This window comes from Gallus gallus, chromosome 1 (genome assembly GCF_016699485.2).
Source record: "Gallus gallus isolate bGalGal1 chromosome 1, bGalGal1.mat.broiler.GRCg7b, whole genome shotgun sequence".
NCBI classification, from domain to species: Eukaryota; Metazoa; Chordata; class Aves; order Galliformes; family Phasianidae; genus Gallus; species Gallus gallus.
In genome coordinates this window covers 166,918,646-166,945,809 of record NC_052532.1, presented here as the reverse complement: position 1 = coordinate 166,945,809, position 27,164 = coordinate 166,918,646, and the positions used below count along the sequence as shown (strand labels likewise).

Here is a 27,164-nt window from a genome sequence, read left to right as displayed (position 1 = left end):
TAAAATTTAATGGAAACGTGTTTTGTCAACATCAAGACAGTTCAGGGCCCATCTGCTGAGGGTGTGTCCACTTCTCCTGCCATGACATCTGGTTAGAGGCAGGAGTAAATTTCCCCCCATGAATCACGCCGGAGCTGTAGAGGTGGGAAATAACCGCTCCTTCTCTTTTGTTATGCTTGATGTCTCAGCCTACAGTGGGAAGTGCTGTGGTTTACCAAGGGTCCCAGTGGAAAAGGAGGTTTCAAAAAACACTGGGAGGAAACAACTGGTAAATCCTCGTATCATAGATGCTGAGAAATGTAGCTCTCTTTGTGGCCCTATTAAAATAACAGAGAATTGCTCATTTCCTAAAACACTATAGCAGAGATTTTAGTGATGCATCTTTTCCAAAAGGGGATAATGAATAAAAAAATAGAAGGCAAAATGAGGGAGTTTGTTTCAGAACTGTAGATACAGTGCATTAGATACATTAGAATGGAAAAACTGTTATTTAAAAAGGCTGTTCAAAATGTGATGGTTTGGGCTAGTTCATTTTCTCTTCCACTTGGGTTTGAACATTTCACGTCCCTTGGAAATTAGATATTGAAACTAATGTTCCCAGTAATAATGCATTAAGCTGGAAAGTGCTGGATCTCAGGCATATTAAACAGTAAATACTCTGCATTTTTATTGTTGCCACATACCTTTCAGTAGTGAGTCCCATAATAATACAATATTATGCCTTCAACTGATGTGTTTATTGTTCGAAAAAGATGAATAGGCAGATGCTGACCCTGGCTGCCAGATAGAAGGGAAGATTTCCAAACCATTAAATGTGACACTGAACTTGCTGCATTGAACGTCTATCTTCATTTTCGCTAGGTCACTTATCTGCTAATTGTGATCTGTAAGTCTAGTTGCAAATATGTCTTTAAAATACTGTCAGAAAATCAAATCCTCCATTTGCATTCATAGTGGACAGAGGAATACCTCAGAGCCTTGCTTTATTATGGCATCCTAAACACTTCAAAATGCTTTGCATCTTTGCGTTGCGAGGCAAATATTGCTGTACAACCCATGTCCCTTTAGTTGCATTAAGGCTAAAACCCTGTCTTGGAAGTTCTTGGTAATATATGTACCCTCTGAGTTAGGAAAATCCGTTTCTGGAAGGTAGGCTTTCTTAGCGTGGGCACCGCCTTACAGGAAGACAACAAACTTCTTTCTCATGGAGTGAAGCCGTCTGTGTCTCACACTTTGCAGCTTAGATAATAGACAGATGAAGCGCAGCACTACTGCTGAGGGCATAAGCATATCCTTTAAGGGATCTATTTTGTGGTATTAGAGAAAATAGAGTCTGTTTGGAATAATCTATCTAAACTATCAAATATTCAACTTCCATTTATTTTCAGTTGTCTGTGGAGCTAAGGAGATTATTGTTTGCCTACAAAGGAATCACACTGCATCTGCCTTTAAGTTGTTGCAGGATATGCAGTTGGGTGGGCAGATCTGCATGGCTGAAATGGGAAAACTGTCTCTCGTTTGTCTTCTCCAGCCAAGCACATATCTCTAATTTTAAGGGCATTCTACCCTTGGTTTAGATTTGTTTATTTTCGTTTTATAGGCCCCATTTTAAATCCATTTTAATGAGCTGTTTATGCAGTGGTAGTATTTTTAATATATGTTTGGGTTCTATGCAACTCTAAGTCAGTCAATGATGCATGGAGAGGGCATGAATTAATAATAAGGCAAAGGCAACTGAAATATCTATCTCCGATAACACCAGCCAAACAAGATTTTGACATGGGTGTCTGTCTGACACTTTGCTTTCCTTGCCTGGTCTGACAGCCTAAGCTGCTTTCCTGCCCTTGGGGTGGCTGATGCTGCCAGTCCTTCTGCATCCTGCAGCTGGTTGGAACCCCCCACCTGATGCATTAAGCTCTCAGTGACGCTGTTATGGTGTGGGGTGAGCACTGGGGAGCAGAGGAGTGCCAGTACGGAGTCTTTCAGCCCATGTGCTATCTGCAAGATGGCCACACTTAGCTCACTCTATTTGAATGAAGCGGAATAGCACTAAGAATCAGGCGAGCACATCTAATTAGCACAATAATCAGCTTCATGAGAGGAATTGTTGGCCAGTTTGAGAGCCTCTATGAGTATCTGGAAAGCACTGCAAGCAAAATTCCCAGACACAGCTCTGATAGGGAGCTTGATGTATGGATGTTGGCTGGGCATGGGTATTTTGGCTGCTTGGACTTGTCCATCCCAAGTATTGCAGCAGAGTCAAGGAAAGTAGCAACTGACCCATTTCTTTTTCACCTAAAGCAATACCTCTATGGCAGGGTGCCAGTCCCCAAAACATTAGATTCATTAAGAGACAGAGCTAATTTATCACTTGCAGTAGTACACTGATGACACACAATGATGACACTAAGGAACCTTCAGCCACGTGGTTTGCCTGTAGCTCTCCTAATCGTAGCAGATCTGCATGGGGCAGTTCAACCACCTGACCCAGAACACGAGGTGTGATGAGGCCTTTTGGATGGTCTTTATGTGTGCCTGCTTCCTGGCCATTCATAAGGAGCTTCATAATATGTCTCCAGACATATCTTCAATATAATAACAAGAATAATTAAAACTCAAATACCAATTTGGTTCTCTGACCATCTGGGATCCAGGCTGAGAGATGAGATACAGTACAGACCCTAAAGCTGTTAGTAAGGTAAGCTTTCTTACTCTTTTTTGTAATTAATTTAAATGGTTCTTAAATGAATTTTTAAATGAGTTCATGCTCACAACAGCTTTGAAAGTCTGTGGCTGTCCAGTGGGATCTGGCCGCTGCTTCTATTGCTGTGTCTTGGTCTGGCTTCCAGCTGGAAAAACAGTACCTCTGTATCAGTGGAGTGAAACCTTAGCAGGGTGATAAAGGAAAGCAAACAGAAATAACTGTAAGCTTTTCTGAGTGCCATTTAAAGAGTCTCTGTTCAGATACATGGACACCAGAAAGAAAAACAAAGAACTACAGCAAAAGTGGTAGGAAAGGGGTATTACATGTGCTTTATTAGAATTAGCATGTGATGGCTGAGTTACTTCCTTGTAAAGGGGAACACTGAAGCACTAAGGGCATGAAGTTAAAATTGATTAAGGTGTAATCCATGGTAGTGTTCTATGGATTGTCACATTTTAATAGGGTTTTCTTTTCCCCCAGTTGAATATCCTGGAAAGTCTGAGTTAAGTTTTGATCCACTAAAGCGGGAGAGTAACTAAGGAAAGAACTGGAAGAGTGGTAGAGCCAAAAATGGTGGGCTCACCTTTGGACTTGTCCATCCCAAGAAGCAGAGTCAAGGAAAGTAGCAACTGAGTCATTTATTTTCCAACGTGTCACTATGGCGGGGTGTCATTTGCAGACTCATTACATTCATTAAGAGACAGAGCTAGTGGTATCACTTGCAGTGGTATACTGATGCCACTAAGGAACTTTGAGGACCCAGTTTAAACTAGTGGTGCACCGCACATTGTGACCAGGGCAGCTTGGTTAGATTTATGAGGGGTTGTGCTGAGGCTGTGTGTCAAGCCAGGGAAAGGCTGGTGCAGTTGGATTTCCAAAATCCTCTATAGGAGGATGAACTAGAATGAATCCCAGGAGGGGAGAGGGAATCCATCCAGATGCCAGTACGGGTTCAGCAGGAAAGGAATGAGAAAAAGGCTGGCTGTTTGCCTGAGCTTCATTTGAGTTACAGGGGAGGATGAGGTAGGTGAGAAACTATCTTATCTAAACATGGATGCAGGTTTTTGGCCATGTGAGTAATCTAATGTTGTCTGTTTCTTAAATAAGTTGGGTTTCTGGCTCTGTGTTTGTTTCAAGACAGATTTTTTTCTTTGCAACAGCAGTCAGCCTAGTATAGATGCATAACAGAGGACAAAATCAGCTCCTGGCAGTCCAGCTATAACTAGCTTTGTCCCATGCTTTGCTGTACAGTGATTAAGCAGCAGCAGTTTGAAGGGCTGATGCTGCCCCAGGTTTCCAGCCAAGTCCTGGTACTGAGTTTGGGAAGCACCTGTTAGAGGACAGCTAGGTGATGTCTCTGAACTGCCATCAGCTTCAAAGCTGCTGGTCACATGGCTATTGCTTTTAGTCTTAAAAAGCACAAATCACTGGCAATGTTTAGGACTAAAGCTGTGAAAAGACACTCTTCTCAGGGCCCCCCCAGAGGTGCATTTTTTGACTGGGCCTTTGTTTTGCCATTTTACAGGGTCACCAGGAAACACACAGACACCAACAAAAGGGATAAGCTTATTTTACTATCTCAAAATAATACACAAAATAAAGCAGTGCCTGCAGTCAAAAAATAAGCTTAACAATAAAGAAAATAAGCAAGATAATGCATTTAATCATTACTACCTGAGGTCAGTGATATTGATTAAGAAAGAGACATCACCAATTGTCCTAGTACTTTACCATCATCAGTTCCTTTGTGATCAAGAAAGATACCATTTGACCATTACTGCACAATAAGCATTATAACAAAGCTTCTGTAGATAAACACCAGAGTACACATACTGACATGGCAAAATATGGATAAATGGCATCTTCTATGTGTGATTAATACTGCACATATTAGATATACTATGAGTTTGTGAGGTTCATCTATAGGTCAGCTTTGATTCAGGGCCTATCTCGGGCCTCAGCATTTTAGTCTAATTTTTTTTTTCCAGCTTGTTTTTGCTCTGTGCCTGATGGACACTTGAAATCCCCACTGGAATCAGAGTTAACCTGAGCAGATCTGCCAGATGTCTTTCAGACCAGCACGATCTCAGCTGGTGGCATCTGCAGACCATGCGCTGGGAATGATCATCCCCAAGAGCAAGTAACATCACCAAAAAGGCAGTTCAGAGTCTTGGGTTTCAGTCTGTTACTTGTAATAGCCTCTTGAATTGGTTATGGACCCGTCAGGAACTATATGACGTATCATGGGAAGCTTCATCAGAGAAGGAATACCAGGTTGCCAGGGGGAATTCCTACTGAGGCTCTCCTTTCCATCTTCCCAGCCCTTCTCAGCTCATTCCCAGGCAGTGAGCCAGGCAAGTTCCTGCTCAGTTCAAGCATACCAGAGTGTGATTCCCTGATACGTGAGCTGTGTGTAAGGGATGCCTCACAGCAAAGAGCATGGCTGTGTCACTGAGTGCAACTGAAAAGAGTGCTGAGATTAGGAGAAAACAGGGGCTGGTATGACTCGACGGTTTAACTGGGAGCCCATCTCTTTGGTTTCACTTTCCTTAATCTATTCTTACTCCTTACCTTTCTCATATTCTGCCAGGGAAACATGAATTCCTTCTAACTGCCAAAAAATACCCAACCTCCCAAAATAAAATGCAAAAGTAGCACTGGTATGTGAATTCAGTCAATGTAATTAACTGTCCAGTCTAATTAGCCTTGTCCTCCTCCCTTCCCCTTCCTTCTCCCATTCACTTTGCTGCTCTCCCTCACTATTTCACTTCTGAAACAGGACTAAATTCCATGTGGCAGAGAACTGTCTTTTGCTTGTTTAATTTAACTGTAGGATGCTAAAGCATGTTGCTGGAACACTATATCGTATTCACTGGTGAAATAACAGATCGTCGTTAGAGGAAATGAAATGACTAATAGCAACTGGCCTGCTCTGCTTTTCTGACAGGTCAACTTGTTGAGAGCAGTTTGGTGGCTGATGAGATAACAGTGGAAAAGAGACTGAGAGACTGTTTCATTGAAACTTAGAAAAATCTCATGCCCTGTAGATTGGTTGATGTTCAGCCCTAATATTTCAATTTTATTATTAACCAGAAAAGCAAAATAAAGTCAGAGTTCCCAAGGCACAGCAAAACAAAATGAAAGTTCCCAAGGCACAACAAACCAAAACAGCCCAAATAAAAATATGCTTGAAGACATGCATAATGTATTAACTATATTTTGCTTCATTTGTTAAGAGCAAAAGAGAACAAATAACCAGTGTTTGACCCCTTATGGGCCCCTGTCTGGGACACACTTCACTGAGCTGTTCAGTGGGGGAAAAAAAATTAAAAATTGTAAATTTTTAAAGAACTTTTTGTCATAAAAGTTTTTCAAGGCCTCCTACAAATATGTATCAACTATTGCAGGTTCTTGGATTCTATTTGGAATAGAACATTTCTCTCTGATTAGCTGGATAAATTTGATGCAACGAGTAACGTAACTGCTTTAGATCTTCAAGTTTCTAGCCATATATCCTTGCACATGGAAGTGAGTGCAATGGAACTGTGCAATCCAATTGACAGGCATATGGGCAATTGGGATCGGGCCGTTAAAGCATGGATTCTTTGATAGCGTCCTCAAAATTGCTGGGAGAATTTGAAAGCCTTTTCCTTTCCCCTGTCTTATGTATAAATCTTCTTGCAATGAGACGTGGTTAGTGGGCATGGTGGTGATGGGTTGATGTGTGGACTAGATCTTGTTGGTCTTTTCCAACCTCAATGATTCTATGACCTTGAGAAAAAAAGGTTTAGAGACTGTGGTTGGGTTTTTGTTTTTTAATTTTTTTATTGTTCTGTTTCTCTTCCTGAGGGACATTATCCTGCAGATGCTTTAGAAATTACAGCCTTATTTCCAGTGCAGAAGCAATAGTTCTGGCTCCAGGGCTGTCCTTAACCTGACTCCTCTTCACATACTGTCTAGTCAACACGCATCTGTCTGGTCTTTTGTGCCAGAGCTTGCTGACACAGCCACGACTGGAAACTTGTAGGAGACATCATCAAAATATGCCCTTAACAAAGCAGCGTGGGTTCTCTGAGGGACTTTATATCCTCTCCTGTATTTAAAGCACTGCATCTATATGCTGTGGAGCTGCTGACAGATGGAAACTGGTGTTATTAACAAGCTGATTGTAAAGGTGGCAAATTCCAGGAAAACAAAACAAAACAAAACAGATTTTCTTCCTACTTTAAGTAATGTTGGATATTCACCTATATTTTTAACTAAACAGGAGGAGTTTCAAACCTTTATCTGAAAAGACTTCTGCAGAAATCTGGATATTTATCTTTGCAAATGTACAAAAATAGGACTTATAGATCAGAGAAGTGCCCCACTTCTCTGTTAGCTTGTATTTGTGGGGTGCAAAACATACCGTAGGCTGCAATACATGCAAACCAGTACTCTTTTTGGCAATGCCTTATGAAACATTTATTCTGTCACAAACATCTTGTTTTTTTGATCTTTACTTGCAACTACAGCAGTTCAGCTGCAAAAAATGGCTGCTATCCTTTGAAAATATGGCTCTTATAACAAGGCTACAGGAGGCCTTGTCTCCATATTCTCCAGTGATGACCTCTGTTTGCACTTGCACAGTCTTCAGTCTATGGAAGGCCTGTCTGTGCATGTAACTTTGCTATTATTCCATCATTATTTTCATTATTAGCTCATGGCACAAATGTCTTACTGATGGACCTATTACAAATGCACATACAAGTCAGTTGCAGGCAGAGAAATAATCTGCTTTGTTCAAAACGTGACCTTAATTTGTGTGACTGTAGTTTCTGGAGTGCAAACAATTTGCAATGCTACTATATGAGCAAGAACAAGTGCTTCAAGGATTAATTCCAATCAAGAATTCTTGCTGCTATTTGGTGCTCAGGGCACACAGGCTGGTTTTGCAGCATCTTTGGACATGCAAAGCTGTGGAGATATGAAAAGATACCTTTAAAATTCTCTTTTGGAAGATACACCCTGATATTTGATAGGACGAGAGGGAAAGGCCTCAAGTTGTGCCACGGGAGATTCAGGTTGTGTATTAGGAAAAAATTCTCCAAAAGAGTATTCAGACACTGGAAGAATCTGCCCAGGGAGGTCACTGTCCCTGAAGGTGTTGAAGAAATGCACAGATGTGGCACCAACAGACATGGTTAATGGGCAATATTGGTGATATGTGGATGGTTGAACTAAATGATCTTAGAGGTCTGTTCCGACCTTAATGATTCTGTGATTCTGTGATTTTATGTGTGCACTGGATTTTGAGGTGTTGGGGGAGGATTGTTTGTTGTTGTGTTTTTTTTTTTTTTAATATATTTTTATTCAAGCTTTTTTGCCACTAGCTGCTGGATCCAAAGTCAGTGGTAACATTGCAAAGGCACAGCCAAAATATAACTGGAGATGTTTTAGGATCCTAATTATACTTTCGTTTCTCAAAGTCCTTGTCAGACTGATTTCTGCCTACAGAACAGCTTGTTAAAATTGAAGTGTGCAGCCTAGGCTATGTGGGTAGGGAAACCGTTCTGAAAAATAATGACCCTTTCTTCCACCAGGGCCATTTCCCCACTCATTACTGTGATGGTGTGAAGTTGCAGAATCCCTCAGGTGTCCTCGCTCAGTCTTGCTGATGGATAGCCAGAAAGCCTCTTCTCATCTCATGCAGAACCTATTGGAGGTGAACGCTGGCATAGTGAGGCATGCAGGTGTCCCCTCCAGGCCTAATTACCCAACACACAACTGAGAGCAAAAGTGAAGGCCATCAAGAAGCTCCAACAAATCTTGATCCCAGCAGTTTATTTAGTGAGAAATAGCCTCTGGGAACCCTCACAAGCACTGCTCATTCCTCCTGCCCGTAATCCAAAGAAAGAATGCACTTTCAAATCCTGGCTTTGCTCTTCTATACTTTAAATTGTTTAGGATGTGAGTTCTCAACATTATTTGTAGTTAACCTCTGACCACAGAGTCCACTTTGTGGCCCCACTCCCATCAGATTATTTTGAATATACATAAACATAGCAACAAACCTTGGTTTGAGAAAAGGCAGTTCAATCCAAAAGGCCACTTCCCTCTCCTTAGAACTACTGTGCTGATACCATCAGTGCATTAATTTTGCTGGGTCAGTGGCAGGACTTTATCATCAGTAAAACTCTTTAGGAAACCAGTATCAAAAGAAATCAGAATAAGCCTTTTGCAAGAGAGGATAAAGTTAAAGAAAAAAATAAAAAAAGAAGTGAGCTTATACTGACTCATTAACTTCTGATAACTCAGTGCCTTTTTTTTTTTCCAGGAAAAAAGAAGTGATGGGGAATGTTGCTGATACAGAGGGGAGTTGTTGGAAGTCTTGTCCATATAGTAGATCTGTGTTGGCAGAGAATTATCTGTGACAGAGAGTTACTCATCTGAATAATATTTTAATTAACCAGAATTCATATTTCATGTGCAGATTTCCCAAATCATTGCACTGATCAAGAACCTTTGCCATTTGTTCTCATTCTTTTCTTTCAGTAACAAAAAATGAATAAAACCAAGTCTTGCTTTCCATTGCTCCTTAGGATCAGCTCTGGGTACTGACTCACTTTTATGGTGCTGCTCTTCCCACCATAAAAAAAACCCAACAATAATGCAAAGTTGCCTTTTTTTTTTTTTAATAGACCCAGCACTTGCACTCCTGATAAAAACATTTTGCTCCAGGCTTTTGTTTTTTGTAGAATTACTGTCTTCATGGTCTTAATACTAAAATGTTTTTTTTTGCTGAGAGAGTTATTTAGAAGGGTGGTAGATGGATTACTGTTTTTCCTCTTATGTGCATGTGTGCTTATTTGCTGCTTCCTCTTAGAAATTCTTTCCTCTTGTTCCTAGTGGTTTCATTACCAGGTATATGGAGGATGCAACGTAGTGTATTGAAGATGTAATATGGCAGAACAATGGATGATTTTATTTGCAGCATACTGTTGCTCTGGATAGAAGACAGAAATATGTCATCTCTTAACAAATGTTGACTGGATCACAGTCCTTTATTTTTTTGATACTAGGTTACAGAAGTGGCTCTAAAGTCAATTGGTTTATGTCACTTTTGTCCCATTTTATGACCTGTTTATGCTGGTGTTATACATCATTTAGGCAGGCTGCACTGATACTAAAAAAAAATCTGTGTTTGTATGATACAGTGCCTTATTATATTATAATGGGCAAATTACTGCTGTTTTATTCCTGTTAGGATCAGCAGTAATTTAAGCTTGGTTGTAGATGCTTCATACTAATATTCAAATGGTTATGTGCTCTGAAATATGACAGTGTTCCCTACCTTTCTTCTCTCAATTAGCTGGTCTGTCATACCTGTGTGCCTGCTGCTACTTCAGGCTCACGTGGCTGACCCTCATCTCCTTGTGTCAGTGCTAGTCCACACACTTCAAAAATCTGGATATTTAGTTAACATTTGGGCACGTGTTTCTAGGACATCTTGTTCTAGCTCTGTGCACTGCAGCTTCCTGGATGCTTTCAACTGGACATAACTTAGGAAGTGATTGTTTGCCTCTGTTCAGCATTTGTGAGATGATATCTGAAGTACTCTTTCTAGTTTTGGGCTTCCCAAAAACCAGAAAGTCATAGACATGCTGAAGCAAGTCCCATGGAAGGCCATCAACATGCTCAGGGGGATGGAGTAGAGGATGGCTGAGAAGAAGTGGAAAGAGCTGTGACTGTTCAGTTGAAGAAAAAGTCGGTGAGATATCTTGCTGCGGCCTACAGCTACCTAGCGGGAGAGGATAGACTAGTCAGAGCCAAACTTGTCAAAAGTGCATGGTGATGGGACAAGAAGCAACAGATACAGTTTGGGACAAATGAAATTCTGAGTACGTGTAGTTGGAAAAAAAATAAATAAATAAGATCGCCATGGGTGTGGTCAAACACTAACACAAATTGCCCAGAGAGGCTCTGAGGTGTTCATTCAGACACACTCAAAACTCAACTGGAGAAGACCCTGAGAAACTTGCTTTGAGCAGCAGGGCTCCCTTCTAATTTACCTTGTTCTACAGTAACTTTATTCTCAGAGAGAGAGTAGACTTTGTGGACAACACTGGAGGTCCGGATGGGAAGCTCTGGGGTGCAGTATCCATAGAAAAAAGATTTTGAGAGGATCACAGAATTTCAGGGGTTGGAAGGGACATCAACAGATCACTGAGTCCAAACTCCCTGCAAAAGCAGGTACCCTACAATAGATGACACAGGTAGGTATCCAGATGGGTCTTGAATATTTCCATAGGAGACTCCACTACTCTCTGGACAACTTGTTCCAGTGCTCTGACACTCTTACTGTAAATAAGTTCTTCTGCATGTTTGTACAGGATTTACTGTGTTCAAGTGTTATGCCATTACTCCTTGACTATTGCTAAGCACCACCAAGAGGAACCTGTCCTCATCCATTGCAACGGTTTCCATTTTCCATTTGCCTCCCACCTCCCTTTAGATATTTGTAAACATTAATCAGATCCTATCTTCAGTGTTCTTTTCCCCAAGATGAGGAGACCCAGGTTACTCAGTCTTTTCTCATATGGGAAATGCTCCAGGCCCTTTGTAGCCCTCCACTGGACTCCTTCTAGGAGATCCCTGTCTTTTCTGATCTGCAGAGCCCACAACTAGAGACAGTATTCTAAATGTGGCCTCAACAGAGCAGAGTTGATGGGGAAGATCACCTCCCTTAAGCTGCTGGCCACACACTTTTTAATGCACCTCAGGATACCATTGGCCTTCTTGGCCACAAGGGCACACTGCTGGCTCATGGTCAACCTATTGTCCACCTGGACCTCCAGGTCCTTCTCCTCAGAGGTCCTCTCCAGCAGGTCATTCCTTAACCTGTACTGATGCATGCGGTTATTCCTCTCCAGGTACAAAACTCTACTTTTGCTCTTGTTAAATGTCATCAGATTGCTCTTTGCCCAACTCCCCAGCCTCTCCAGGTCTTCTTGAATGGTGGCACAGTCTTCCGGTGTGTATATTCTGGATAACTACATGGCTGAATGAAATTCCTCTCCAGAATTTCATACATGGTGGCACTGAAAGAGAGAAGAGAAAGATGATGGCTTGCAAGACAGCCAAGGACAGAAACCAGAGCTCTAGTTCGTGTTCTATTTTTAGCAGACTTGGACAGGAGCTCACACCAAATGCCACTGCCAGCCTGCAGTTTTTCTAGGATGCAGCTAACAGATGAAGGACTGGGAGACTCCTGTCGCCTTCTATGGACTCAGTGGGTCCCAGCCTTGTCCCCTTGTTCCCTGCTGCCTGCCTTCAGTCTCTGGGAACCCCAGGTTGCTGGCAGCACAGCTGGTGTGTGCCATTGCATTTGCTTTTATTACAGACTGTTAGCATTGTGTGCCGTGACATGTACCTGGTATTTATTACTTTTTCCCCAGGTTGCGTGTTACTGTCATGGACAGATGTGAGGCAGTTTCCAAATCCCGCCCTTCCTTCTTTCCCTTGCACTAGCTCAGAATCGAGCTGTATTTAGCAAGTATAACAGCACTGACCCGTAGAGCCCATAGCAGCCAGCTGCAGTCCTCACCCCCTTACTTTCCTGTTTCCCTTACTCATTTTTCAGCTGAAGCAGATTTTGCTCTTTCTGGTACTCAGTATGGGAACCATGCTTCTCTGGCCCTGGTGCAAACACTTTCTGCCCCCTGCCAGCAGTCATGCAAGAAGTTCACGTGCCAGCTGCACCAGATTAGGGAAAGAATGACTTGTCCCATAAACATGTGCCGTGAGTAACAGCTACTCCATAATTCAGTTTTCAAGTCTGTAACACATTTTGATCAAACAAGTAATTAATTCAGTTCACCGTTTCAAGTTTGTTATGAGCAGTAATTTCAGTAAGGCACTGTTCAGCAATATAAATCCTAGCACGTCCTTATTTTTGATATAAATCTTAGTGCAGCATCTTCTGATCAGTAAATAGGTCTTTAGCTTTCTGGTCAGGTGTCTTCCATGTCACGGCTGTCTGGGGAATTTCCTTTGCAGCTTAGTGTAAGGAACCTGCTTTAGCAGGGGGGTTGGACTTGATGATCCCCAGAGGTCCCTTCCAACCCCTACGACTCTGTGATTCTGTGAATTTAAGGTAGGTAGCAAAGAGCTATGTGCAAGTGAACAGCTCTTAGTACACCTCCATGAGTCCTTAAGGAATAGCAGTGCAGGGAATTGAGCATTCTTGCGCTCTCTCAGCCCAATGTGGTCTCACTGGTGGGAAGGGAAGGATGAGGAAATTTTTGCACTGTGTCCAATGCTAAACCTTGCAAATCTCTGTCAAACAACAAACCTTTTGTAGTTGGTGCAGCTTTTTTAATGCATTTGCTCCATTAAAATAAAGGGTCTTGTTCTAAGTTTTGAAAGCTTTTTAATTTCCCCCCAAGTGTACTATTCCCACATTATAAAAAGGCATCGTCTGTTGCTTGTAAAATGTACTGCAAGCTGTAAGACTTGCATAACAAATGGTACATTAAGATAATCAACCTCTTCAGACCAGTAGGTCATGGCACTGAAACTGCCTGTTCATGACAGCAAAAGTTCCTCAGCTTCAGAAATCCTTGAAAGCACACACATTCCTCAAACAAACCCAGAGAGAAATGATCTCCCCTTCCCCACTGCTCCCCTACAGTGGGAATGGCCTTTGTCTATCGCTGATTTTCCCCCAGGGTGAAATCACATCCACCATTCAATACAAAATTAATAAAGGTATATAGAGCATGTTGAGCAAACACTGACATATCCCCAGTGGTGAATTTACATCCCCCTGTTCTGTTTAAAATTAATAAAGGAAGACAGAGCACGCAAAACCAACACCAGAGAGTATAAACACCCCGCGTAGAGAGCCCATCATGGCCTGGTGCTGGGAAACAACAATGCATGTTAGGCAAAGCATGCCTTGACAGTCTCGTTTGCCTTTTTCAGCTGGGTTCATAGGGCTCGTGGCAATGTGCCCTGTGGATTTGTCACCTGGGAGGGGGCATCTCATGGGTTATTCATTGTGTGCACAGTGTTCCAATGAGCTCTCCTCCCCTTTTTCCTGCAGGTGATGCATGGAATAAAACACCATTGTAATGTGGGGCTGGCTCAGCCGTGTCCCACCTCCCAGGTACCTTCTGCCCTTGGGTCTCCCAGAGGCATGCTCCGCTGTCATTTGCCTGTGTTTATGAGAGTGTAAAATTTTTCTGTGATCTGAACAGCCAGCAAAAGGCTTCATCAGCCATGCTAATAGAGCAGAGCCTGCCAGAACAAGAGAATGCAGACACTCCTAATGTCCGCAGCTAGTCCCCTTCAGCAAATTGCCCTATTTTTGTACAGGAAATAGATGAGAATTTCTGAATGAAAATGAGAATTTCTACCTGGGCGATTACCCTGCCCTCGGCAGGTAGGATCTTCTTTGTGAGCATAGAACTGAACATCGGGAGGATGGGCTCTGCAGTCATCCAGCAGCAAACAAGGCACAATCCTTTATACCCAAAGCGTTCCATAACTGCTTCCTGCCCGGCCCTTCTTACAGCTGCACCCTTCAGAGCCCCATCGGCAAGCGCCGGCCATTGATCCGGCTGCAGGCACTGTCCAAACTCATCGGGAGCAGCTGGGAGCTGTCAGTTTCCCAAACGGCTATGGCTACACATTTCTAAAGAGATAAGAGTTGTCTTGTCTTGCATGCTGGCTTCAGGTTAAGCTTTTCTTTATCGCTCTGATGTTCTGCAGACACTGCTGGTTACCCCTAGGTTCGCAGCGCCAGCTTCTCCCACCACTTAATGCTTATTTTATGAGCCCAGAAATGATGCTGCATGGAGTGGAGCTGTGCCAAGAAGAGTTGTTCCTGCTTGTCTTCATCCTTGTCTTGTTTCTCATTTTCTTTTTTTTTTTTTTCTTTTTTCCTATACTTGCAGCTGAAAGGGGTGAGCACAGGAGCTGAGGGAAGAAAAAGGCAGCCCAAAGTGCTGCACAACCTGATGGCTGCTGTGCAAATTTACAACTGCCTGTGAGAATCTATCAGCACTGTATCACAGGCTCTTCTTAGAATCATAGAAGCATAGAATGGCTTAGGTTGGAGGGGACCTTAAAGATCATCTAGTTCCAACCCCCCTGCTATGGGTAGGGTTGCCACCCAAGAGATCAGGCTGCTCTGGGCCCCATCCAACCTGGTCATGAACTCCTCCAGGGATGGGGCATATAAAGCCTCCCTGGGCTTATTATGGGCAGCCTATACCAGTGCCTCACTGCGCCCTAACTGAAGTATTCTTCCTAACATTTAACCTAAATCTCCTCTTTTTTTTTTTTTAGTTTAGAGCCATTCACCCTTGTCCTGTCACTATCAGACAGTGTAAAATTCAGTCTCTCTCCTGTTTATAAGCTCCTTTCCAGTCAAGGCCTTCAAGGCCAGGTCTCCCTGGAGCCTTCTCCAGGATGAAGAAGCCCAGCTCCCTTAACCTTTCTTCATAGGAGAGGTGCTTCAGCCCTCTCAGCATCTTCATGACCCTCCTCTGGACCCACTCCAACAGCTTCACGTCCTTTTTGTGCTGGGACCTGGATGCAGTTCTCCAGATGGGGCCTCACAAGGGCAGAGTAGAGGGGTCAATCCCCTCCCTCTCCCTTCTAGGCACCCCTCTTTTGATGCATTACAGTTGGCCTTCTGCGCTGCAAGTGCACACTGTTGGCTTGTGTCCATCTTGTCATCCATCAGGATCCCCAAATCCCTCTCCTCAGGGCTGCTCTCAGTTCTTCTACCAATCTGTACTCACATGTGGGGTTGCCCTGACCTCAGTGCAATGTCTTCCACTTGGCCTTGTTGCGCCTCATTAGGTTCATGTGGGCCCACTTCTCAAGCCTTTCCAGGTTCCTCTGGGTGGTGTCCCTTCCCTCTCTTGTGTCAACTGCACCACTAAGCTTGGTCTCATCTTACATCAACTCTTACAATTGCTGCTGAAAGAAATAATGCTCTCTGTTGGTCTGGTAAATATATGAAAAAGGCACTGAGTGTCATGGCAGTGGGATCTCTTTTGGGAATAGCTTGCAAAAGCTCTAGAGATGCTTTAGATGTAGTCAACCTGCTTTGGGAGACAGTGCCTCCAAATCTGTTGCTGTACATCTTATCATGCCCTGGGGACAGACCCAACTCTATGGGCCCTGGTGCATGGCCAAGCTGCTAAACCATGAACTTCAGAAGCATATTTTGTAAGCGATGCCTTGCAGCTACCTTAAATATGAGCTGTTTGCTTGGTTGAGGTGCCTGTGCATTAGGTAGGATGAAGCTGTGCAACAAAACATCTTCCTTCCAAGAAAATCCCTTCCTGTAGGCTAGTCTTTAGTCATCTCCATAACCTTTGTCATCTTCCCCTCCCTGGAGAGTATTCTGTGTGACCTTTGCTATTCTACCAAGGCGTGTCATAAATTATTATTCTTTTAAATGGCACTTAGTCTGTCGTAGTGGCTGCTAGCCTTGAAGATTTGCAGTCTACCCTGTAATTTTGAGAGGAAAAAAAAATGGCTAAGTGACAGAAGAAATATTGTACTTCACGATAAAACTACTTTTGTGTTTGGTTTTCTGCTCAAGTCATTCATATCCCTGTCACTAACCTCATTCAGGTCAAGGGCTTGAGGCAGAGCATGGACATAATATTTTTGGTCAGACCAGTGCATCTGAATATTACAAACATCTGTAATTTTGAAATTGAAATGAGCGTGGTGTTAAATCCTCAGGCAAATAATATAAAAGCATAATAGATTATTGAAGTTTGCATTTCTTTTGGCAATTCAAAACAAAGCTCTTTGAGCTCGTTATTCCTGACATTAATGAAGCTGCTGACACAGAAGGAGCTGCTCCTTATGGCTGCAGATTGGATCCAGATCCTGCAAACTTTATAGGAAATTCTCTGGGCCTAGGAGTCGAAATAATAAAGCAAAAATTAATCAGACACACATTAAGTGTGAAGCGTGGAACCAAACATCTGCAGCGCTCAGTGGATGTCTGGGCAACATACTTGCAGTGCTGCTTTGCCAGCTTACATCTGGAGTGGTTCATCAGAACAGAACAGATGCTAGTGTGAAATAGGTCATCATAGCAGCAGGGCACTAGAACACAGATATTTCCTTCTTTTTTTTTTTTTTTTTTTTAATTCCAAGCAGTAACAGCTATTTCTTTTTATTCACACCAATTACGAAAATGTTAGCCAACGCAGTAAGAATGCGTGCATTGTGACAAGCCAGTGCTCTTAAAGGGCGTCAAGGTAAAAGCCAACCTAACGAAGCTTTGGCGAAGCACTCCTTTCACAGGGTAGACCAAGTATCCTTTAACAGACACGGTGACTGGTTTTTTGGTTTTTTTTTTGGTTGAGATGATGATTTGTTTTTCCTGCTTCATTTTTGCATTTTAGTAGAGATGTTACTGAATGCCTTCTTGGTGGCAAATGCCCGGAAGCAGAGATGCTAATTCACAGGAGTTTCATCAGTCATTTCAAAGGAGAGGTCACACAGATAAGAAAAATGAACAGTACGCAGTATGTGAAGCAGTGACATTCAATGAGTCCTTGTCACTAGCAGCCATTAGCATGCAAGCCTGCTGCTATGTTTCAGTGCTTTATGTGCTTTTCTTGACCAGGCAGGGAGCCTTTGGAGCACTGTAGCAGTTAATGCCATACAAGTGATTGTTTCTTTCTTGAATGCCTTATATTTTTAGTACCATTTAGATGCTTCTCAGTCCCCCTGTGCATCTAAAATTTTAAAGAGAATCAAAGAATGCATAATTTATATCTGTCCCAGAGGTAATGGAGTGACTCAATGATATCTGTGAAGGGGATGATTTTAAATTTCATGTCTTATGCAAGAGGTGGTTTTTATATGAAAACTACAAAAATTGGCCTCGGGGATACCCAGATAATTATCCTTATAACAACGGGTGTGGATTCCAGGGGGATTATAGCTGAAAGCTGTGGTGTATTGGATTTACCCTTGTGTGTCATAGTTGTCATAATCAAAAACATAGCAACTCATAGATCTTGGGGAATCTGACTTGTATTTTGACTTTGAATAGCAAATGCAGGAGGTGTGAAACGACAGGTTTGCCTCGACTCCGTTGAAGAATTCATGCAAGATGTAAGACATTTGTTTACTGCTGAAATTCTATCCCTGGGTTAAAAGAAAAAACAATTGTTTACTGATGTTGTGCAGAACCCATCAGCACATGCTTTATCGCACAGCGCAGCTCCACTAGACTATTTCTGGTTTCATTTACCAAAAGCCTAGAAGTGCCATGGCTAGAAATAAATGTCTGCTTCTTTGATATGCTATATGTTTGAAAATGCACTTTAAGGTCTGTATTACAGACAGTTCAAAGGGAATATAAATTGGTGTAGTATTCTCTTTTATTTTTTTTTCCTTTCCAATCCAGTCCCATACATTCATTGCCTTTTTATCAGCACTGTTTTCAATAACATGTCTTTAAAAAGAACTTAGCATTTTGTATTTTATTTAACTTGGGCTTTGTTATATTTAAATAAACGTTAAGATCTTGCTGCTTCCGTAGTTTAAACTGTTTAACATCCTCTAAACCAATTCTACACTGGCTTTTAGCATTGCGTATCCAAGGAGACAGCTGATCTTATTTTCTTCTCCTTTCGAAACTCTCTAGGTTTAACGGTTCTTTCCACTTCTTGCAGGATTGGCCATGAGAATTTGTAACGTTCCTTTGGAAATTCAGTGATGGGGCCGCTGAGAAGTTCCCCTCTTTTGTACAGGTCTGTAACCTCTGCCGCATTCTATTTCAGCATGTGGATTCCTGTGCTGTTTTGTTACCTTTTTTTTTCATCTTGAACGCATGCAAGTCAAATGAAAATCTAATTTTAATCTGGAGCAAGTGTTGCCGAGAATGATTTTGGTTTCTCGCAAAGTGTTTAGGACATAACTCTATTCTGTTACCGTTATATAAATGCAGAGTAACCCATTCATCTTTCCTTTGAAGTGAACTATTACAGCTTATAGTGTTGAACTGCAGAAAGGAATTGGGCCTGTGAGTAATTTTCACATCACCACTGTGTCTTTCAGTGTGTGTTGGAACTGCTATACCTGCAAAGCCCTGCGGTCGATGCCTCCCACCCAGGTTGCCGCGGTGTGAGCGGCTGTCCCTCAGCTATTGCTGGGGATGTTTCTTGGAGGCACAGTCAGCTGAGAGTCAGCAGAACAACTGGGGCTTTTGGGTCAGGAGGAGCTCAGGTTCATGGAAAGTTTAAGAAAATATATTAAAAAAAGAGGTGATATTTAAGAAACTGTAGGAAGGGCATAATAGTAATGGCTTGATTCCTGTAGTGTCAGCATGGCAGGGAGTATTGAGGAGCCTGTAGCTAATGCTGTGTCCTTGTCAGCCAGAACAATAGTGCTTCGAAGCACAGTAGCCTACAGTCACAATGATTTAGAGGGTAGAATACACTCCTCTGCATTTCAATATGTTTTTTTCCTTGCAGGTATGTTATAGAGAAAAATCTGTTTTTTTACTACTTTTGAAGGTAGTACAGAACAGCGTTTTTATAGACATTTTGTCAGAGAAATCAGTGAGAATCAACTTCTACATCTACATAGTCATACCGTGTGATCAGAGCACAATGAGGGCTTGTGAGGGCTGTGTCTGGCCCTAAATAATGGTTTTCAAAAATGTTCGTGTTTGAATATGCTCTGTTTTGTTCACTTATTTGCCTGACAGCGCTGTGGGTATAATTGCTTTTCTTGTTGCCTCTGTGCAGTCGCTTAGCATTCCATTAGTCTGTATCAGTTCTGTAGGGAAAGTAAGGAATAAAACCCAAACCAGGTGGTTTTAGGGTAACAGGGGTATCTGAAATTACCTTCAGTTTATTCTCAGGAATTATTATGAGTCGGTAGCACCTTTTAATGTGACCCCAGCTTCAAAATGACTTGGAGACTGAACCTAGATGTAAACCTCACACATGACTACAGCTTCTGTAATGAGCAATAGGCCTAGATCCTGCTAGTTGAGATGCTGCAGATACAGATCTATTGTGATGCCTCAGGCCTGTGTTGAGTGAAAGCTCTGTGCTCAAAAATAAGTAGCTTTTCAGAGTAATTGCACAACTGTTGAATGATCTGTGTCCTTCTAAAGCTTTACGAATGCACTGTTCTTTTCTTTAATGATGTTGTTCCTCTGGGCAAAATTTCTGTTTTTCTTTGGGGGCAGAGGGAGAAAAAAGTGCAAACACTGAAATGCGCTCAGGATAAAGGGAGAAAACCTGTTGCACGTGTTGGCATTTGGATTGTAAATCCTTTACGAACAGCAGCAACAGCTTTATAAAAATCTTCCTTTCCAGGCTTGTCTGTGAGAGCTGTTTGAATCACAGCTCACCAAAGGCTTCCAAGAGCTGCAGCTGAGTTTGCTGAAGAAAAACGTGGTTGGGCCTAATGAATTTGATACAAACGCAGCCAACAGCTGCTCCGCAATAAAGTTTAGGCAAGTTGTTTATCTAAAACACCTTTTAGAAGCTTTCTCTTTCACAAGTCTGATTCCTGAAAAATAATGGCTTTGAGATATACATACAAATTAGCATTGCATCGTTTAACACAAATACGATATTAATTTGATGTATGTGCAATTAGATATATATTACCACATGGCATGAAATAGTTGGGATACTACTGTGCTATAGCTTTATTATAATACAAAGGAAAACAAATTAACAGGGAAGACACTTCTTCTGAAAAAGAGAAACCGTGTGTAATTTCTCACTGGCAAGTACTGCTCCGAGGCACTATCAAAAGGTGATACATTTAACTTTTGCAAGAAATAGTTATTTATATCAGTAACAGTGCCATTGCAGATGCGTGTTTCATACTGCATAGTTAAAGAGCAATTATACAGCAGTTGCCTGGCTGAAAGCTGAACTCACCTGTCCTCTGCCTGGGGTCTAAGTGAAGCTGCCTCTGCAGCTGTGTATATACCTATTTTAACACTTCTCTGTAGCATCTGGTACTGACACTGAAGCAAAACAGGATACTGATCTAGCCAAATAACTTCTTTAATCCAGGTCAGCTTTTTCCATTTATCCCATGACTTCCACTGCAAATTTTGTGTATTTTTTTTTCTTATAAGTATCTTCCTGTATGGTTCTTGTTTTCTTAAACTTTCTTTTATTTCCTGCTCATGATCCCTTGTACATTCTCTAGAGAAACTTCCTTTTCCCTTCTGCCTTTGTTGCTTATCCTTACTTTACTGGAATTTCATTCATTTATTGCTGGAGTTTCTTAAATTTTCCTGTTGTGGTCTCTAAATGATGCACCTCTTCCAGTGACTCTCAGGTCCTCTCAAATATTTGCCCTTGACACTCTTTTAGGAGGAAACAGTTGTATTGGTTTTATGGCAAGCAGAAGAAACCAAAGGCAGTGAGAATAGTTCAGAGCAGGGTTAGGCAATGGGCTGTGGTGTGGGATGGAAAAAATCCTCATCTTCTGGGCTCAGCTCCTCTGCTCTCCTCGTGTTGTGGCCTCCTGGCCCTGTAGTCAGCCAGGGCTGGCTCTTGGTGGGGTGTGAGTGCAGGGAGTGCCTCTCTGTTGTACTGCTGCTTCTTGAGGGCTTTATGAAGACATTAAGCAGCCAAAAGTCATGGTGGGGGGTAGGGAGAAAGGAGGGGAAGAGCCTAAGGAGAGCACTTCTCCATGTGAGCGTGTAAGCATGGCAACCATACGTTTGATCTCCGACCAGTACTGCATGCATAGCTGGAGAGCCCTGCCGCCACTGGCTGTGTCAGGTATTCCTGCCTTCCTCTGAGCCATGCTGCTGGAGGGACCAAGCCCTAGTGCCTGCGGGCCCTGTGAGGGCTCAGCTCTCCCTCCCCAAGCTCGAGGTGATGGACTGGATGCTCAAAGCGGTGGCTGCATGGAGGTTAGTGGAGAGGAACGTGGTAGGTCAAGGCACAGACCAGCAATCCGAGGGGGCAAACAGGCATCTGTTTTCTCTGTGCACCTTATGTGCAAATTACCTGGGAGAAAGGAAGGGGATGCTGCTACCTGTAAATGTGCCATATGTGCATTTGATGTATACATCTGAATTATTGAACAGATGGAAAACAAGTAGTCTGTTAGCTGGAGAAAATCTATAAGCTAGATGCTCAGGGAAAATGTGGCAGAATGAAATGGGAGGATGGGGAAAGTAAATCTTGCTGAGCTGCCATAGAGGGACAGTTGCATTTCATTAGAAGAGAAAACAAGATGGTGAGACTGTAAAAGTTAATGCGTCCAAATCATGGGATGTATGTACAAACTGACTAAAATGCATATATGCACTTTTTTTTTTATTTGAATGGTGGTTCAGAGTGACCATGCAACTCTGCTCTTTTATTGCCCATATCAAGACAAGGGGCACATGATGGTTAGAAAAAATAAAATGACAATTTGCTGACCTGAATGAGAGCTGTGGCCGTAGCAGGACTTCTGCAGGACAATTGGGATAAGTACGAATGCATGGAAAACAAATCAAACAACCAAGAGAACAAAGAGATCTTCCCATGATTTTAAGTTGTTTCCAAGCAGTTCCTAGGAATGGCAACAAGTGCTTCTTCTGTCTGAGGAACAGCCCAGTGGCATCCTGAAACACCACCCTGTTGTTTAATCACAGCTACTTCCCAGAAGAACAGGGAAATGGTTGAGAGGCTCCTGCCCTGAGTGTCTATAGATTCAGATCAGGAGAAAGGCTCTTTACTTGTCTCACCCCATTGCCCATCATCTTATGTTTCAAAGTGGCAATTAGTTAATGATCTTTGCCTACCTTAACTCGTGTGGTATGCCATAAAATAAAGGGTGATCTTTCATGCCAGCAGTTGAGAGTGCCCTAGGGACACTGAAAATCATCTGGCTCATTTGCTTGTGTTGCAGTCAAGATGTCTAAATAATCTGTGAGAGGTGTTTACCTGATACATTCTTAAAGCAAACACCAACACCACCAAAACAAACAAAAATGAATAACAAAAAGAACAAAACCAGAAAACATCTTCCAGCATGGAATATTTCACTTACTCTTTGTATAGTCTCCTCCAGAACTACACAACCCTTAGGGGATATTCCTAAAATCCAGGTTATGCTTCCTTTGCTCCATATTAAGCGATTTGGTGTCTTATTTCTTGTGAAGAAAGGGAAAAGCTGAACATCACTTTCTTTATAGCTGTCTGTTGAGTATTGAAAGAAAGAATGCCTCTATATTGGAGCTGATATGTTTATTTGTTTGTTTGTTTTTCAGAATAAACAACTGTAAAACCTGCAGATACCTATTTAAAAACTTCTGGAGGATTTCTTTCTTCCTGTGGGTCTGCATCCCTCTGTGTACTGTGACTTCTTAATTCAGTGCTAAGTGCTAGTGCTAAGAACCTGGAAATCCTCAGTATGACTGTCAAATGCATAAAAATTATGTAAAATAAGCCCAAAGTTTAGGAGACTGATAACTAATGGTGGAAGTGTACCCTAAATTAAAGTGGCTCCTATCCTTATCTTACCTCAGTTTAGGTGGAATCCCTGCCAATGTATTCTCTCTCTTCTATCCTTTAAATTCTTCTCAAGTATGATAGTAGGTAATGAATGGCATTGTTTGAGAGACAATAAGAGTGGAACTGATAGCTCTCAACATATGGATAACTACACATCTTGCACCTCTTCATTGCCCACATTCTGGCTGCACAGAGATATGTGAACAATGGATGAGGTGAAATGGTGGCTGTAGCACATTTCAGAAACAATGATTGTTCATTCAGGTCCCTTTAAAGGAAAGACAGCAAAGAACTGCTATGTTTTCTATCACTAGTGTCCTCAGAAGAATCAATCATGCATCATGAATAATAATAACAGAAGGGGGAGGACAGCTGCTCAGCCAAACATCATCAATATTGACACCTTCCAGGAGGAGTAATCAGTAATCCCCTTGACCAAAGCAGGTGTCACAGCAAGATAAAAGTCATAAGCTCCAGCTCCAACGGGAATCTATTGCCATAGACAGAAAGATATGAATTGATTTTTCTTCTGAAAAGAAGTTAAAACATCTTCTCTGGTTGAGAGAAGGAGAAATCCACTGTCACTGCTACTGCCCAACTCTCCAGAAACAACACTGAAACTTACAGAGCTTGTGAAAGAAGGAAGGAAGGAAAGGAAGGAAGGAAGGAAGGAAGGAAGGAAGGAAGGAAGGAAGGAAGGAAGGAAGGAAGGAAGGAAGAAGGAAGAAGGAAGGAAGGAAGGAAGGAAGGAAGGAAGGAAGGAAGGAAGGAAGGAAGGAAGGAAGGAAGGAAGGAAGGAAGGAAGGAAGGAAGGGAAAGAAAGAAAGAAAGAAGGAAAGACAGAGAGAAAGAGAGGAAGGGATAAAGGGAGAAAGGGAGGAAGAGAGGAAGGGAAAGTAAAAGGAGTGCTTAGGTGGCTGAGTGCCAGCCAAAATGAACAGTAAGAAAAAATCTTTTTTCTACCACAGGTTTATGTATTTCCCCTTTTACTTTTTGGCTAAAAATACATGGAAAGGAAACAGACAGTAAACTGTTCAAACAGTAAACATTAAGGGATTTTATTTTGGATTTGTTTTCATGAGAGAAAATGGTGGTGAGTTTGGTTCCAGAATTAATATATTTGCAATGCTGTTGCCTTCAGAGGCTACCTCTGATGATTATTCACATACTTGCTGCCAGCTTCATAAAAACTCTGACATCAGCTTAGTTCAGGAGCAACCTTTGTTTATCTTTAGAACTCAAAACCCAGCAAAGTTCAATCAATATTATAAATAACAGTAAGGCAAAGCCTTGAATTTGATAAGAAAGTTTCAGCTGTCTTTTTAAGCTTAAATTGTAGTGTACATAACTCTTTGGGACTGAGAGTTCTAAGATGCATGGCTCCAGATGTGCTTGGATTTCTTGGATCAGCTATTGCATTAGGAAAAGAGAAACACAGATACATTGATTATTAGCTGCCACGAGTGAAAAAGAAGAAACAAAACTGAAAGAAATCCATGTCAGCATTAATATGGGTTGGTTGACTCTGCAGAAGAAATGATCCAGTAATAGATCCAATAATTGCTAGGGAAAGAATGTGTTCCTTCCTGCTTAACGTTATTGATACCACACTTCAAAAACAAAAAGACGACTGAATATTGTGTTCAAGAGGCTCTACATGAATGAGAGGAAAGCATGACCAGGCAGTTTGCTAAAATGGAACTGAAAGATGGAAGAATATCTTGGGTCATACCACTCTCAAACTTTGAGCTTTCAGAACATTATTAAAAACCAAGAAAATAATAATGCATACTGTTGCCCCAAATAGCCTAGAACTCAAAACAAGGATTCTCTAAGTAACTAGCCACAGTGTTTTGCCTCAAATTGTAGAAAATCAGCAAGTAGCTTGAGGGCCTTCCACCTATGTTAGCTATATTGACATTCTTCCCAGCAGAGCTGACTCTTTTCTCAGATACTCCACTGATAGACTCCACTCACCTCCAAGTTGATAGGATAAAGGGGAATGGTTTTAAACTAAGACAGGGAAGGTTTAGGTTAGATATTAGGAGGAAGTTTTTCACTCAGAGGTTGGTGATACACTGGAACAGGTTTCCCGAGGAGGTTGTGGATGCCCCATCCCTGGAGGCATTCAAGGCCAGGCTGGATGTGGCTCTGGGCAGCCTGGTCTGGTGGTTGGCGACCCTACACATAGCAGGGGGGTTGAAACCAAATGATCACTGTGGTCCTTTTCAGCCCAGGCCATTCTATGATTCTATGAAGTTGGGCAATTCATTTCAAGACCTAATTTTCCCTGCCACTCAAAAATTGTTTTTTTTTAAATTTCTTAACCTGCAAATTATTTCTATCCCATCTTCAGTGAACAAGGATGGTTTATTCCTATTATTCCCTTCTTCCTTGCAGCCACTCTTAGTATTTTCAAAGTCTTTCGTCATGCTTACCTCAACAACATTTTGCTCCTTCCATCTTTTTGTCATAGAGTTTTATAGAGTTACTCAGTGTCAAATAGCTCCTTCCTTAAATGTGGCTTCCAATACCACACATAAAGTTGTAGGTGAAGTCTTTCTAAAGTGAAGTAACAAAGCAGAATCCCCTTGTGTGTGTTGTAGATAACACTCTCCTCTGTATTTCTAATCTGACATTCATAAATACATAACAGTGACCGGTTAAGCTTAAGATCCATTGGGTAACTTCAGGTTCTTCTTAGCAGGACTAAACATGTTTGGTTATTTCCCGTTTAGTGTTTGCTGCATTGACTGTTTTCTGACCTCCCCTCTCAAAGGTAGTCGCCAGCAGTTCTAGGATTTTCTCACCCTGTCACCTACATATTCAAGGGTGACATTCATAAGGCCTAGACAATTTGAAAAGTTTTAATTTATCTCAATGATCTCTAATCTGCTTTTCCCTACTGTAACCTGAATCTCTCCTCCTTTGTCTCCAGTGTTAACTGTGCTGGCTTTCTGATCACAGCTGGTCTTTCCAATAGCTTTTCCTCCAATTGATCAGCAAACCAACTTCTTCTTGCCATTGCTAATGGTGATATTCTAACAATGTCTAATAGTGCTTTTCTTAGGAAGGTTTTCTATTTCTACTTCTTCCCCTTTCCAGAAATACATTGCAATGTTACATAGACCAGAGGAAGGACTCTGAAAGACATCATACAATTTTCATAGCATGGGATTCCACAGAGGCACTAGATGTACAAGAGCAATTGAAGACAGTTATAGCAGTACTTGACAGATAACACGCAGATGTCACTATTCGTACAGCTCAATGGAAATATGACTTGATCTAATTAATAACAAGGAATTACCACCAAAGAGAATAAAGAAAAAAAGATCCAGAGGGACTAGAGATCTTGAAAGGAAAGTTTATATGTCAAATCTGGGAGAGGGATGAATCTGAAACTTGGCAACTTGTTCTTAAAATTGACTTAAATTGACTTAAAATGTGGACTTAATTTCTTCAAAACACTTTTCTTCTAATGTTTGAAGGCCACCGATTCAATTATTTAGTTCATTGCTTTTTTTGTTTGTTTCTTTCTTCCACTCAATTGAAAACATCCAAAGTGTCTGTACGTTTCATTCTCCCCTCATCATGCATTTTTTCCTCTTTTTGTGTGGTAAAAAAAAAGGTGGAGAAGAGATGAGAGATGACTGGAGTAGACGACCTTAATGGTCTTTCCAGCCTTAATGATTCTATGATTCTGTGATTACACAGTACCTGGTTGAAGACATAGCATCTTCAGCAATTAAATGTAGAATCAAATATTCCTTTTTCTTTTCTTTTTTTTTTTTTTTTTCCTTCTGTGAGCAATTCAGTAGTCTCTTGGAAATCCTGTCTGCAGCTCTGCAGACCAGTTGCTGTCAGGTTCTCCTGTCAGTCACACCTGAATGAAATCAATCAAATGCACTATCTGAACTCAATGAACTCGAATGCAC

At 41.7% G+C, this 27,164-nt stretch overlaps 1 protein-coding gene and 1 non-coding gene across 13 annotated transcripts in view; both read left to right on the top strand.

The window, feature by feature from the left end:
* The window catches only part of ENOX1 (ecto-NOX disulfide-thiol exchanger 1), a 366,488-nt gene that overhangs the window by 91,716 nt on the left and 247,608 nt on the right, over nucleotides 1–27,164 (top strand). For 8 of the 12 annotated variants that reach the window (XM_015276675.4, XM_025146792.3, XM_025146790.3 and 5 more), the window contains exon 3: nucleotides 18,409–18,486. The exons of the other annotated variants lie outside the window; for them this stretch is intronic. The gene's annotated coding sequence lies outside the window, so the exon portion shown is untranslated. The remainder of the gene's footprint in view (nucleotides 1–18,408; nucleotides 18,487–27,164) is intronic. 12 annotated transcript variants of the gene reach the window in all.
* On the top strand, nucleotides 11,326–11,425 carry MIR6555 (microRNA 6555). Its single transcript, NR_105423.1, has one exon. It is a non-coding gene; the product is annotated as a microRNA 6555 (primary transcript).